Source organism: Acartia tonsa, chromosome 3 (genome assembly GCF_053477335.1).
Source record: "Acartia tonsa isolate MP-2025a chromosome 3, ASM5347733v1, whole genome shotgun sequence".
NCBI classification, from domain to species: domain Eukaryota; kingdom Metazoa; phylum Arthropoda; class Copepoda; order Calanoida; family Acartiidae; genus Acartia; species Acartia tonsa.
In genome coordinates, this window is record NC_137262.1 from 51037617 (window position 1) to 51051570 (window position 13954).

Below are 13954 nucleotides of genomic sequence, written 5' to 3' on the forward strand. Positions count from 1 at the left end.
CGAATCCTACGGAGGAGAAAAGACAACTGCAAAATGTGTAAACTTTCCAACCAATAATGTAATAGGATTGATCCTACTCTGTATTTCTATCCCTAATCTTTTTATACTTTCTTTAGTTATTCAAGTAAGCTTAAATGTAACTTGTAGTGATATGGTTTACTAATTTTTTATAATGAATCAGAATGTATTCTCAGAATAAAATAAAATAAGCACAAATGAATTATATATCCTCTTTGTTTTCGACATTGAATTTAATCGTTTTAAAACTTACTCGTCTATATAAGTAAAACCTATGTACATATAAATAATTTGCAAAAAGTCTTTAAACGCGAAGCTTTTGTGCAATAAGCATATAACTAAAATATATCAATAGCATATCTGTTTGTAACGGATAGCTCTCATCGTTAATTTGGGTATGTTTAAATTGTTTCATTAAATACTGCTAATTAACGCAATTTACATCAAAGTTTTGCTTAGATTCAGAAATGATATAGATGCAGTCACTGTTCGTTGTTTGTGTATTTGTTGATCTTCGCTTTTATTGATGTTGTAATCCTTGTTTTGATAACTTTTTGCTCTACTTAAAGTTTTATGGAATTGTTGAGACGTATTTTTTATACACTTTACACATTTGAAAAGTAATAATGTGAAATGCTGAATAAGTTCAGGGGAAATATTGAAAAAATCTCTTTAATCTTCAGCGGACCTTTTAAAATAAAGTCCCTCCCAATGCAATGTATGAAAATGAAAACAAAAATATTTTGTTATCATGGTTAGGTTTTATTTATCTATTGTATGGTTTTAAAGATAGTTGTCCACGGATAGGTAAATAAGAAAATGTTTCTATAAAAGCATACTATCAATAAGTTTTTTTGCTTAACGTAAATTAATAAAATTGAGATGATGTTTTGAACTTTAAAACTTCTCATTTAATTTTATATTATTTTCAAACAGAAAAGGCTTTGTCTTTTTATCCCTCCCCCCTCAAAAAAATATGGGGGGAGGGGGGGTGGTGACAGGAATAACTCATTAAGTATAGGATTTGTACCGAAATTTTGTTAAAAAGTTGTGTAATTGTATAATCCATCATTTCTTTCAAATATGTTTCTAAAAAGAAAAGTTTGCTAGAAGTTACTCAGGAAGGGAATATCATGCTACAGGGATAGATGGATAGGAAAGTGGTGTTTAATGTTTTTTTTACAAAGAAAAGTGTGCTCAATGTAATGGTAATCCAACATCATACGGCCAGAAATGGATAAAGAAATGATAATAGACACAGTTTATTAATAATTTAATAAGATTTGGGGCAGTTTCCCTTAAAGATTGGGTAGCTCCTCAGTATTGGAAATATCCCATTTACATTAAGTTTTTAAAAGCGAAGCTTTTCTATAATTAGGGTCGGTCCGTCCGTACGTCCGTCCGAGATAGATAGCTTTTATTTGTTAATTTAGGCAGGTTAGAATTGTCCTATCGATTTCAAATTTTGCATGATGATTCCTGTAGTAGTTAGGTACGATTTAGAAAGCGTAGCAACTCTAAAATCATTACCAGAATGTCCGTACGTCCATTTTAAACATGTTGATTTTTCTACTTTTTTAAAAACAAATTTTTATGTGATCTAGTTATCCGTTTGATCTGATTTTTTGTATATTGATTCATGGGACAACAAAGAACAATAGTATAAGCGAAGCAACTCTATAATCAAGTCCTAAAAATGTAAGTATGTCCAGAAACAGTATCCCGTATCAAGCAGTTTTTAAGCAAATTTACTTACAATTTTGCTTCGACTGTTTCGATTCTTTTATATTCTGATTATTCAGTTCAGACACTATACAAGTGTTAATGTCCGTTTGTCCTACCGTTTCAGTGCTTCGCTTTTATGGATGTTGTCATCCTTGTTTTTTTTAAATTTTATATTGAAAATATTTTGATTTGTATTTACATTTATCTTTATCTCTGTGAGAAATAGAAATTAAGTGTGTATGTGGCGTTTTACAAATTCTTTTATAATAAATTATAAAATATCGATTGAAAATTAATCATTGGTAAAATATAACAAATTCGGTTGTAAATAATAAACAACCATTTCAGGTAGCTGGACAAGTGTTCAAAAAAACAGCCTTGTGACGTCATAATTTTTTTTAGACACTTTGTCCTGTTACCATTTCAGATTTATTGTCGATATCAGGGCTCAGTAGCCTCAGTAGCATTAAACCAACAAAGGTCTCTATAAGCTTTGCAGGTTACATAAGATACTCGAACAGAATAGATAAAGAATAATATGCCTTACTCTACACGTTCCTAAGAATAAGCTGAAGCTGCAGCCGCAGCTGCACGGGTTCGAGGAAGCCGTACAGCTTAGTGGAAGTATAAACTATTAAAATTTAGATTCAGCCGTCCCCAACTTAAGTCACCCTTAGTAACAAAATATGAATTACTTCAATTGATTTTATTTCAGTCAATGTATTATTTGACCTATTATTACTCTTTAATTTCTAGAAATAATAAATATTTATCTTATCAAAAACAAGGACAACTTTTTTGTTTAAGGATTGCATTAATTTTCAAGAATAGTGTTAAAAGTAAAGAATCTTTAATGTTTGAATCTATTAATAAAATAACCAAAAATTAAGGCTTAATTTATTTTGTCCAAAATATTGGAGAAGATTAAATTATTTTTCATCGCACAAGTTATTGAATTATTTATAGACTTTAAATGTATGGTTACAAAATGATTATATATATATGATAAATTCACTGAGTGAAAAAGTCTTTGATACTTCTTAGTTATTTATTGAAATATATTTTGGTGGACATTGCACCCTCTTCAGTCTAAATGACATAAATCATATTTATTTAATTTACATATTAAAAGATAAGTAAAAATAAAGAAATTTGTAGAACTATAAAGGCAGAAAATGTTGTTAAATAAAGAAAATAATATGATCAACCTTGTAGTTTAGCTGGATGTTAAAAAAATAAACTGATAGGGATTTTTTAGCAAGAGGCAAAAATCAGCAGGGGGGGGGGGCGGGATGTTTCAAAAATACATTAATATACATAAATTTTAATATTTAACATTTTTATATGAAATTATAGTTGCTTTAGATGTATCTCAACTTATTAACGGAGTACAGACGATATTAACTTGTTATAGAGTAGCTACGAAGATAAATCCTTTTCTAGCGAATTGTTATTCGTCTAGGATAATAATTGTATCATGATACTCAATCCATTCTGTTAAGTCAGGCAGGTGAAGCTATTCTCGTTGATAATTTTGTCCAAACTATGGTCTATGTTGACTATATTGACATTAAACACAGTGTGGTCATAGTTGATACATAAACATTATAGGAATACCATTACTTAAATGACATAATAGACTATTTTCTATGTTAAGAGATAAGACAATGGATAATAAAATGATACATCGTAATGTTAATAAACAAAATTACCCTTTCTGTAAATTAGAGTATTGGTTGTAATGTTTGGACACTTCTAGATTAAAACAAACCAATAAAAAATCAGCCAAAGCACCCAAATATCCATAAAATAAAATTATATGCCTATTAAACTTGGGGTAACAGAGAAATTTATATTCCAATGGTTCCTTACTCCCTAACATAGGGCGATTGATTATAATGACGATATTTTAGTTTAGTTGTAACATCTTAAAATTGAAATAATTTTAGGCCTGATATTCTGATATCTATGGACATATTTTCCTAATAAAAATGCTAAAGAAAATTATTATTGCATTCTAAATTTTCTTTTTTTATTCCTTAAACTTAATATCAATTAAGTTATTAAAAGTCCTCAGTAACGAGTGCAAATGATATTGCAAACGTACTAATGTATTTAAATAAAAATTTAGTTTTGTTTGCACGACTGTTACATATTACATGTATAAAAAAAATTAAGTAATATACACGCATTACTTGAATGCCATGAAGACATTTTGCAATCTAAAAGTCTATTTAAGAATATTCTTAATATTTATAGTTATATTTAATTTTAATATTTGTAGCTATTGAAAATACTACTGTGAAATATCTATACAATTGCATTAATTAGTGTAAAGAAAATTAATATTTCATTGGCAAATTGATCAATCTTAAAATATCTTAAATGCATTTGGGACGAGAGTGTATGTTATGATATTATAAAATTAATCCTATTATCTGTTTTGTTGTCTATAATGAGTAATTACTATACATACAATACCAGTTATATAACTTATACAAAAAACAAGGATGGCAACATCCATAAAAGCGAAGCTTTGAAACGGTAGGAAAACTGAACATTAATACTTCTAGAATGTTATAACTGAATAATCAGAATATAATTTATAATTTCGAAAACAAATTAAGTAAATTTGTTGAAAAACTGCTTAAATAGAGGATAATGTTTAAGGACATATTTAAATTTTTTAGGAATAATATTGTACTTCGTAGTCCTAGTAATCAGTATTCCAAAAATCAGATCAATTGAATAATTATATCATATAAAAATTAGCTGTTAAAAAGGTTTAAAATCAATGGCAACCAAATAAAACCACAAATTCTCCATCAATGTATTAACCTACAAAACTGGCGCAGCCACTTGTCCTTAGTGGCCGCAGATACAGTTTCTATTTAATATTTTAACCTCCAGATGTGTTAATTGCGGCACCCTTGCCGAAAAAAAAACCGCAGCCAATCCGTATTATTAACTAGGTGCTGCATGACAAACGCATAAATTTGTTCGGCTGCTGCTGAACCCAGTTTAATATGTAAGTTCTACTTTTATCAAATTATTTCAGCTTAATATGTATTAAAAGTTTTCTAAACAGTAGTTGCAAATGATTTAACTTTTAAAGAGAGATAAAAATATGCAAAATTATGAATAAACTTCGTTATAACTTTTGAAAATTTTCATATTTTATCTTGAAGATGATTATAATTTTGTATAATGGACGAGAAAAATGTTGTTCATAGGTAGCGTAGCAATAAAAAGTCAAAACTTTTGTTTATAATTTTTTTGTAAATAAATTCACAAAATATGGCTTTTTAAAACTGAACTTAATTTGAATTAACCAAGCTTTCTTAAGCTTTGCTTCCTAATAAATTTCTTTCAGCTATTGTATATATAGCTTAGAAAGCTAAAAATAGCTAAACCAAAAAAAGAGATAGATTATTGAAAAAAATCCCCATTTTATTGAGATGACTATTAAAATTACATCCCTTTTTTATAATCTTTCAAACAATTAATTGTTTTCCAATTATTTCTCGCCATTTGGCTGGTCCAAAAGACTGCTTAAACAATGGTTTTAAAATATTCTATCTTTCTGTCTGTCAATCATACTTTTTGAAATTTGGTATATATTAGCCTATTTTCATCTAACATTATATTTTTGAAGTAAAAGCATTAGAAAATTATTTCAGTTGGTTATAGAAGTCATAAACGTCCAAGGGGGGGGGGAGGGGTGATAACCCCCCCCCCAAATAAATTTGGGGTTGCCGTAGGCACCCCCAAAATTTTGGATTTTCAATTTTTACCCCCCCCCCACAAAATAAAAAAAATTGCCTCTATGAAAAAAAGGTTAACCCCCCCCAAAATGAGCTTGGGGGAAATTTTTTTTTCTTCAAAATTTTACCCCCCCCCCCCCCAAATAAAAAAGCTTGGACGCCCCTGATAGAAGTTCCTTGGTTGTATGCCTGTACAAGAAAAAGCAGCCAAGAACCTCTTTTTTTTTGGAAAACCTCAAATACACACTCAAAATAAAAAGCTTGGACGGCCTTGATAGCATTTTATTCATTTAGAAAGGCATAACTTTTCATAAAATCTAATCTTGTTAATTTTAATCCTTCTACACTTTGTGGTAAGTACTTTCATGAACTCAGCCCAAACAATTACTGAATTATGAGATTTATTAAAATAGAAAGATTGGTTGTGGGTGTTTTTGTGATCCACTTAAAACAAAAAGAAATTGCAGATAGATTATTTTGTTTGATGGTAATTTATCCCACTCAATAAACAATACAATGTTGCATTCCATTGTATATTTAGATTTGTTTGGTCAAATAAAAACTTTTTTATTATTCTATTTCTATACTAAAATATTTACTAACATTCTAATTTTTAAAGTTTAGTATAAAATGATAATTTACTGACACAAAATAAAATTCAAGTTCCCATAATAACACATAATTTAATCAGTGCCGTATGGTAGAGGGGTGTGAGAGGTGTCAACACCCTTTTTAAAATTTAACTTTGGAAGGCCTGCCTGCCTCTTTTTCACCCCCCTTGTGGTGCCACACATTTTATTGAAACTTTGCTAATGTTATAAAAATATTATGGCTTTTTTTGACAAAATGTTGTTAATGCAGCACTAATTTGGACAGAGGTGCTTTTTAATCTCGTTACATTGCCATTTTTCTTTTTAAATATAGAAACAATTGATATGGGTATATCATTATTTGGATCTTACACCAGATGTACTATAATAAAGTAAAACTTATATAGTGTCAGAACTAAATAATCAGAATATAAATGTATAAGAGTCGAAGAAAAATTGAGGTGAATTTGTTGAAAAACTTCTTAATACAGGATAATGTATATGGACATACTTACATTTTTAGGACTTGATTATAGCGTTGCTTCGTTTATAACATTATACTTTGTTGTCCTAGGAATCAACATACCAAAAATCAGATTAATCGGATGATTAGATCACATAAAAATTTGTTGTTAAAAAAGTAAAAAAATCCACATGTTTAAAATGGACGTACGGACATTCTTGTAATGATTATAGAGTTGCTACGCTTTCTAAATCGTACCTAACTACTAAAGGAATCACCATGCAAAGTTTGAAATCGATAGGACAATTCTAACATGCCTAAATTAACGGAAAAAAGCTATCCGTGTGTGACGGATGGACGTAAGGACGGACTTACAGACCGACCCTAAATAAAGAAAAGCTTCGCTTTTAAAAATACTCCAGGGAATATATACCAATTATATAATACAGGTCATATAATGTATTGCAAGATCAACTAGAACTGTTCACTTACATATTTGTTTTAGTTAATTTCTTGTCTTATCCTATAATATATAAAGTAGTAAGATTTTTTTTGTCTGTAGCTTAAAATTTAAATAGCTAATGAACCAATTGGGTTTCCCATTTTATGGAAGCTTTACATAGTTCCTCTGGGATGGTTTTAGGCTAATTTGTATTTAAGATTCAATTCTTCGATTGGTTTTAGGCTATTTTCTACCCTTCACTTCTAGATGCTAGAGGTGAGCCTACTATTACTGATAAAAAGTTGAAGAGCATGGGACGTCCATACCACAAACAATTTGATAAGAATGACAATTTTCATGAGCAGCGCAGCAAAACAGAAATCATTGATGGACAAACAGATAAAGTAAATAAAACCATTAGTTGTCACAAATTATAAATCAGAACGGACCAAGTATATCAAATATTGGATGCTTATTTGTTTTAAAGAATCTTCACAACAAATTTCAGCCGTCTATCTTTAATAGTAGCCAAAAACGGACAGACAGGCGGACAAAAACACCAAAGATCAGAACCGATCTAATGATTACTTTATAAATTAGATAAATTATATAATAATGACAGTTCTGCATACAATATAATCTAATCACATTACATTTTATTCAATTATTATTACAAAAAAAAGTATTTTTTCACCTTATTCATAATTCACCCTTATTTCTTTCTCAATGTAAAATACTTTTTCTTTTTTATGAGAATCCAGCTGAGCCAACAACTGAATTAATTTGTAAAAAAAATACTTTCAATTTTAGCTGTTGTTGTGAAACTGAGCCCCCTCAACAACAGTTTTAATCACGAATTATTTTGTACGAAATAATTCAGTTGTTGATTATACCGAATCCTGATGCTGACAACCATATTTTTATTGAAGGTTTCGCGAACAAAGTTATTTTTTCGTTGTTTTAAATATTTTTTACAACTATCTGGCCAAGTTATTAAAGAACAGACAGTATTTCTTGATTTATTGAAAGAAATGTGTTGTAAAACAATATTGCATAAAGTATTTAATTACCAATCTAACAATTACGACCAATCCAGTGCCAAAAATTCAATTTTTGATTTTATAAATATTTAAACATATAAATTTATTCTTTAATGTTACTGTTTTTTATTCATTTTAACTGTGTTGATCTTGTCATTGCTGCGCTGCTTATACTTATTTTTTTTTCATTTCCTTTTTTATCTCTTTTATAAAAAAAAATGAATGTTTTATTTATTAATCAATGGTTATTATTTGTTCTGTATTCTTTTATGTACATTATGATAAGCTTAAATTACATAATTTATAATACAATCATTCATTAATTTTTATTATATTCTTCTTTGTTTTATTAATATTTTCATCATACATATTTTAATTAATCTTTATCAGGTAAGATTAAAAAAAAGAATAAATTAATATAATATATTAAAAATAACAGATAATAAAAATCTAAATTAAAAGAAACTATGAAAACATGAATAAAATAACTTATCAAACCTAAATATACCGATAATAAGTGACGTTGTAAGTGATTTATTGACAACAGAAATACAAAGTTAGTATTTATATTTATTATCAAAATTTATCTAAATGCTTTTTATTGCCCCCCCCCCCCCCCACCTATTTACGCCCTGGTTGTTATTCCAATGAGCAATAAAGTTTTGCAAATAAGTATATGGTTGTTTACAATAGATCTATTACCTTAGATAATAATGCACAATAATCCGTCACAAAATTAAAGAGGAATTTCTAGCATACGGAGATTTTGTTTACATTTAGTCCTATATGATTCAATCCCATAATACAAACTCAAAAAAATCCCAATCGAGATTAATTTTAGGAATTTCAAATATTTATAGCTGACTTACTATTCAGATGAAATTATAAATTGATTTCCTTTTACAGATTAATTGGATTCTTTCTATAATTTGTCCCTATTGGTTTATCGGTGTATTAAGGGATAGTTCATCTTTATAAAGTGGGAGGTAGGTTGTGCTAAAATTCCGTAAAGGTGTGAGTTTTAAGGCTTAAAAACAGTAGTAGAGCGATAATATTCACTTAATATGTGTATTCCTTATTAAAAATAAACTATTTTTATTGGAGTTAACATAAACTTTATCATTTTAATAATGTTTTTAAACCTTAATACTCATTACTCACCCCTATACGGAATTTTAGCACAACCTACCTCCCCTCTTTATTTAGTCTGCAATACCAATGATTCATAGATAAGACAATGAAGATAAATAATCTTCAATTGTTTAACCTGCATATGTAAATGCTGTCTTTGGTAATGGATATAGAATATACGTGGATATTATGACAGGGGAAAATGTCGTCTCTTATCACTTATTGGTCAGTTCCTTCATCCAGTAGGAGGGGAGGTGATCGTCATTTTAGCCAGTTACTACTTTATTAGAGTACATGAAAATCTGGTTTAAGATCCAAGTAATAATAAATCCATTTTTTTGTGGTATATTAAATATTAGGGGATATAAGGGTTACATAATCCGGCAATGTCCTTTTTTTCTCTGGTACAATTATTGTAATACAATACAAACAATACTTATTACTCATTGAATACATTTCATTTGAATTAGAATCCAATTTATTTAGATTTTCCACAAAATCAATTATTATAAACCATACCAGTACATCACGTATTGTATTAGTTATTTGTTAAGAACAAGGATGACAACATCTATAAAAGTGAAGCTCTAAAATAAACATTGACTCTTGTAGAGTGTCATAACTGTATAAGCAAAATATAAATGTGTAAGTTTTGAAAAAATTTTACTTAAATTTGTTGCAAAACTTCTCAAACACAGAATATAGGACACTACTTATATTATTAGGAATTGATTATAGAGATTCTTTGCTTATTATATTCTATCTTGTTTAATTTAACGAAAAGAGCTAACAATTGCAGACGTACAGACCGTCCCTAACTATAGAAAAGCTTCACTTTAAAAAATTTTTAAATAAAGAACATTGGAAATTGTGTTAGGTTACTTTAGTCGTTTTCGAGATCTTAATTGACATACAGCTATAAACATTTACACCCACATACAAATTCTGTACTTTATAGTAAAGAATTTCGCAGTTAAAATAAAATTTATGATTCTTGTTTAAAAATTGAATATATTATACGCAGTGTATACCAGAAATAAGAAACGTAATACCATTGCTATGAACTTATTTCAACGCATTGACGCAGGGATAGGTAACATAATCTTCATTCCATTCTACTACAAATTTTCATAAGCTACATAAAGACAAACATAAAGTCGCTCAAAAAATCAGCATGTGACGTAATAAAAATGAGAGATTTTCCATCTCATTTTTAGTTGTTTTCTTTCCCACTCCTCCTCTGTTCATCCCTCATTTTTATAACGTCAGAATATTTTTAAGCCACTTTTTATCTTTACAAATTGGGGGGAGCCACTTTTTTCTAGGAGCATTTTCTCTTGTGAGGGTTGCTGGTACCCTCCCCAAAAATGAACCTTCACAGGACCTATGAGAAGCTACATTAGGAGAACAATATCGGTTAGGAAGATCCTTTAGTTCACACAGACTGACACACAGACAGATAGACATCCTGTTCCTCTATTAATATGATTACCCTATTCCTATATTCCTGATATAAGTATACTGCAGATTTTTAAAGAGAGCCTCTTATTGATTATGGATTATCTATACACTTTTTTTAGGAGCGAAGCATCTCTATGTAAACATTTTGTAACATTGGAATGTGTCTTCCTTATTTATTGCTGGAATTTAAAAAATTACAATTATAAGTTGTTTTAAATAAAGCTTTCATACAAAAAGTATCTCTAATTTTTTATTTTATATATTTGGAGTATATTAGGCACGCTACTAGTTATTGTTGTCATCCTTGTTTAATGCGTATATTCCCTACTTTTGGAGGTTAATATCATATCTGTTTCAATGGACATATGAAGGGCAAATTATATTTATGGCGGCTTCAACCCTAGCCTCTATAGAACTTAGTTTCAAGGGGGAGGGAGAGTTAATCCCTGATTTTGATTTTGTTTCAAAGAGAAAGGAAAATAAATCCTTTCTATAGAGGTTTGAATCACCAACCACCAACCAAATAGCCTAAAACCCACCCTATATAACAAAATCAAGTTTTCATGACAAAATGTTGATAATTTTTACGGCTAGGTATGTAAAGAAATAAGATTTATCAATATAGCTAGTACAAAGATGCCCAAAAAGCGTGGCATAAACCGAAAATGAAGTATAATTTCTTTGTTGGTATAAATTTTATTTAACTGATAATACCTGTTTGAATGCTTTGATTTTAATGAAACCAGGATGAAAACATCCATAAAAGCGAAGCTCTGAAACGATATGACAGACGAACATTAACTTTTGTTGAGTGTCAGAACGGAATATACAAAATATGAAAATAAAAGCTTTGACAAAATTATACGTAAATTTGTTGCAAAACTTCTTAAATACAGAAATCTGTTTGAGGACATACTGACATTTTTAATACTTGATTTTAGAGATGCTTTGCTCATAATATTATACCTTATTGTAATAGGAATCAGTAATCAAAAACTCAGATTAAAAACTCGGATGATTTTATCACATAAAAAATTGTTATTCAAAAAATCAACATGTTTAAATTGGACGTACGGACATTCTGGTAATGATTATAGAGTTGCTGAGCTTTCTAAACCGTACCTTACTACTACAGGAATCACCATGCAAAGTTTGAAATCAATAGGACAATTCTAACATGCCTAAATTAACGAATAAAAGCTAACTATCTCGGACGGACGTATGGACGGACGGAGAGACCCTAATTATAGAAAAGCTTCGCTTTTAAAAAGCATACATATTTATTTTACTAAATTAACAAGGTTATTAAAACATATATGTGCAGTATATGTATATTTAGAAGCTTAAAAGATTAACTCTCTTTCTCTCTCCATAGTTCTAAGGAAAGGATTTGTAAACCTTGAAAATAGATTCTAAGCTAAAAATTATATTGTATTTTTTTACTCATTTTTTTGTATTTTGATATCAATGAACAATATTAAAAGAACAATCATTTTTAAAAATTTTAATTAAATTAGGCCGCACAGTATATTTTATTTTTTAAAAAGTTGTTATCCTTTATTGGAAAAAAATATTAATGGATTTTTGTTTGACTTTAGTAAAATGTTCGATATCCCTTTAAAACAATTCCAGTCGATCATCACTCTTGATGACTATTGTAAGATTTGTTTTGTAACGAATCTAGTCTATTATGTATTAGTCTGTAGGTGATTTCAAGTCATTATGTCATTAGAGTTCGTTTATTCAATAATCTAAAAAATCTAATAATACCTTATTTTATCAAATAATCAATTGTGTGTTATAAAAATTTTAAGGTATTTTGTTAGTATTTAAACGTACTTTTTGACCTTTAGTAAATTTTTGAAATGAATTTAAGTTTGGGTGCCTTTTCCAATACTATAGGCCAGAAATTTGGCACTAGATCCACACACACTTTCGCCCACATACACACACACACCACCATGTATACAAATAATCTGAAAAGCGTTCTAAACTTTTTTTGCATTGATCAATCCAGGATTTTTTATTCAAATAATCAATGATTGTCCACTACACCGACTAAATTACCAATAGCAAGCCAGTAGTCTTTAATTGACCAATAACAGGCCAGCATACATTTTAAATTATCAATGGCAGGCCAGTATACATTTTGATTGACCAATGGTAGGCCAGTTTTTAGGCATTATAAAAAGCTTCTTACACATGTTATAAAAGTTTTCTATTTGAGTAATAATTCTGGCAAAAAATTCTAACTAATATTTTACTTGCCAATTGCATACAAAATTTAAATTATTAGACGGAAATATTTTTGTAGTTTTTATAATTTAGTTTATCTTCTGATAAACTAAATATTGACGAAGTCTGCATTAAAAAATATTCACCAAAGTTGCCAGAACAGGATACAAGGGAATAGAGAATGTTTACAAAAGTCAAAATATTTTATATTTATTTCTTTTTGCTCTACTTATATTTTTATGAGCCTACGTCTATTTTTTTCTTTTTTTCAATTCACCCTTTTCTATTTTAGCTAAAATTATTTTTTTATATAGAAAGCTAGATACCTTTATTAGTGCGCCTTAGGTTTTCCAATGATTTTAGTTGGCAATTATTGATATGCCTCAAACTTTGTGTATACACACACACACACACACACACACTCACAAACACACACACACAAACACACACAAATTAATTCAAATTCCATTATTTTTTCCATCAAAATTTTAGTTTATAGTGCATCGGGTATTGTTAGAGCATAGCTCCTCTATATAGTTATTACATTGTAGATTTTTCAGGTAAAGATTTTACAATCAAAGGTTTGTAAGCTTCATGGGTGTTACTTTGCTTACAGACAAACCTACAGAACGGCTTACGGTACAGAACCTAATTATAAAAAGCTTCGGTTTTTAAATAAGTTATACTAATGATGTCTAAGATAAATTCTTTATTTTAGTGATTTGTAATATGGTATGATATGAAATGTATGATAGTATTGATAATATTTACAATGTAATGCCATGTATTAGATACTAGCGAAGGCCCTTAGGGGCGGTTGTGGTGTGGGATGGGTGATATAGTCACTTACCCCCCATTTTAAATTATAGTCAAAAAAAGAAAATGGGGAGGGAGCAATTTTTCATAGGTGATTTATTTTTGTAATGTGGAGGTAACCTCACCTAAAATAGTTATAAACCTTTCATAAAACCAATGGGAAGCTACGTTTTACAGGAGTATCATATCAGAAACACAGACAGTCTGACAAACATCCTGTTACTTTTTTAAAAAAAATTGGTCACAACTGGTTCTAGCAGAATTTAATC

The 13954-nt window shown here is 29.0% G+C and overlaps 1 protein-coding gene across 10 annotated transcripts in view; it reads left to right on the plus strand.

Moving 5' to 3' along the window:
• Nucleotides 1-13954, plus strand: part of LOC145314526 (uncharacterized) — a 330684-nt gene that overhangs the window by 17811 nt on the left and 298919 nt on the right. The window lies entirely within an intron of this gene.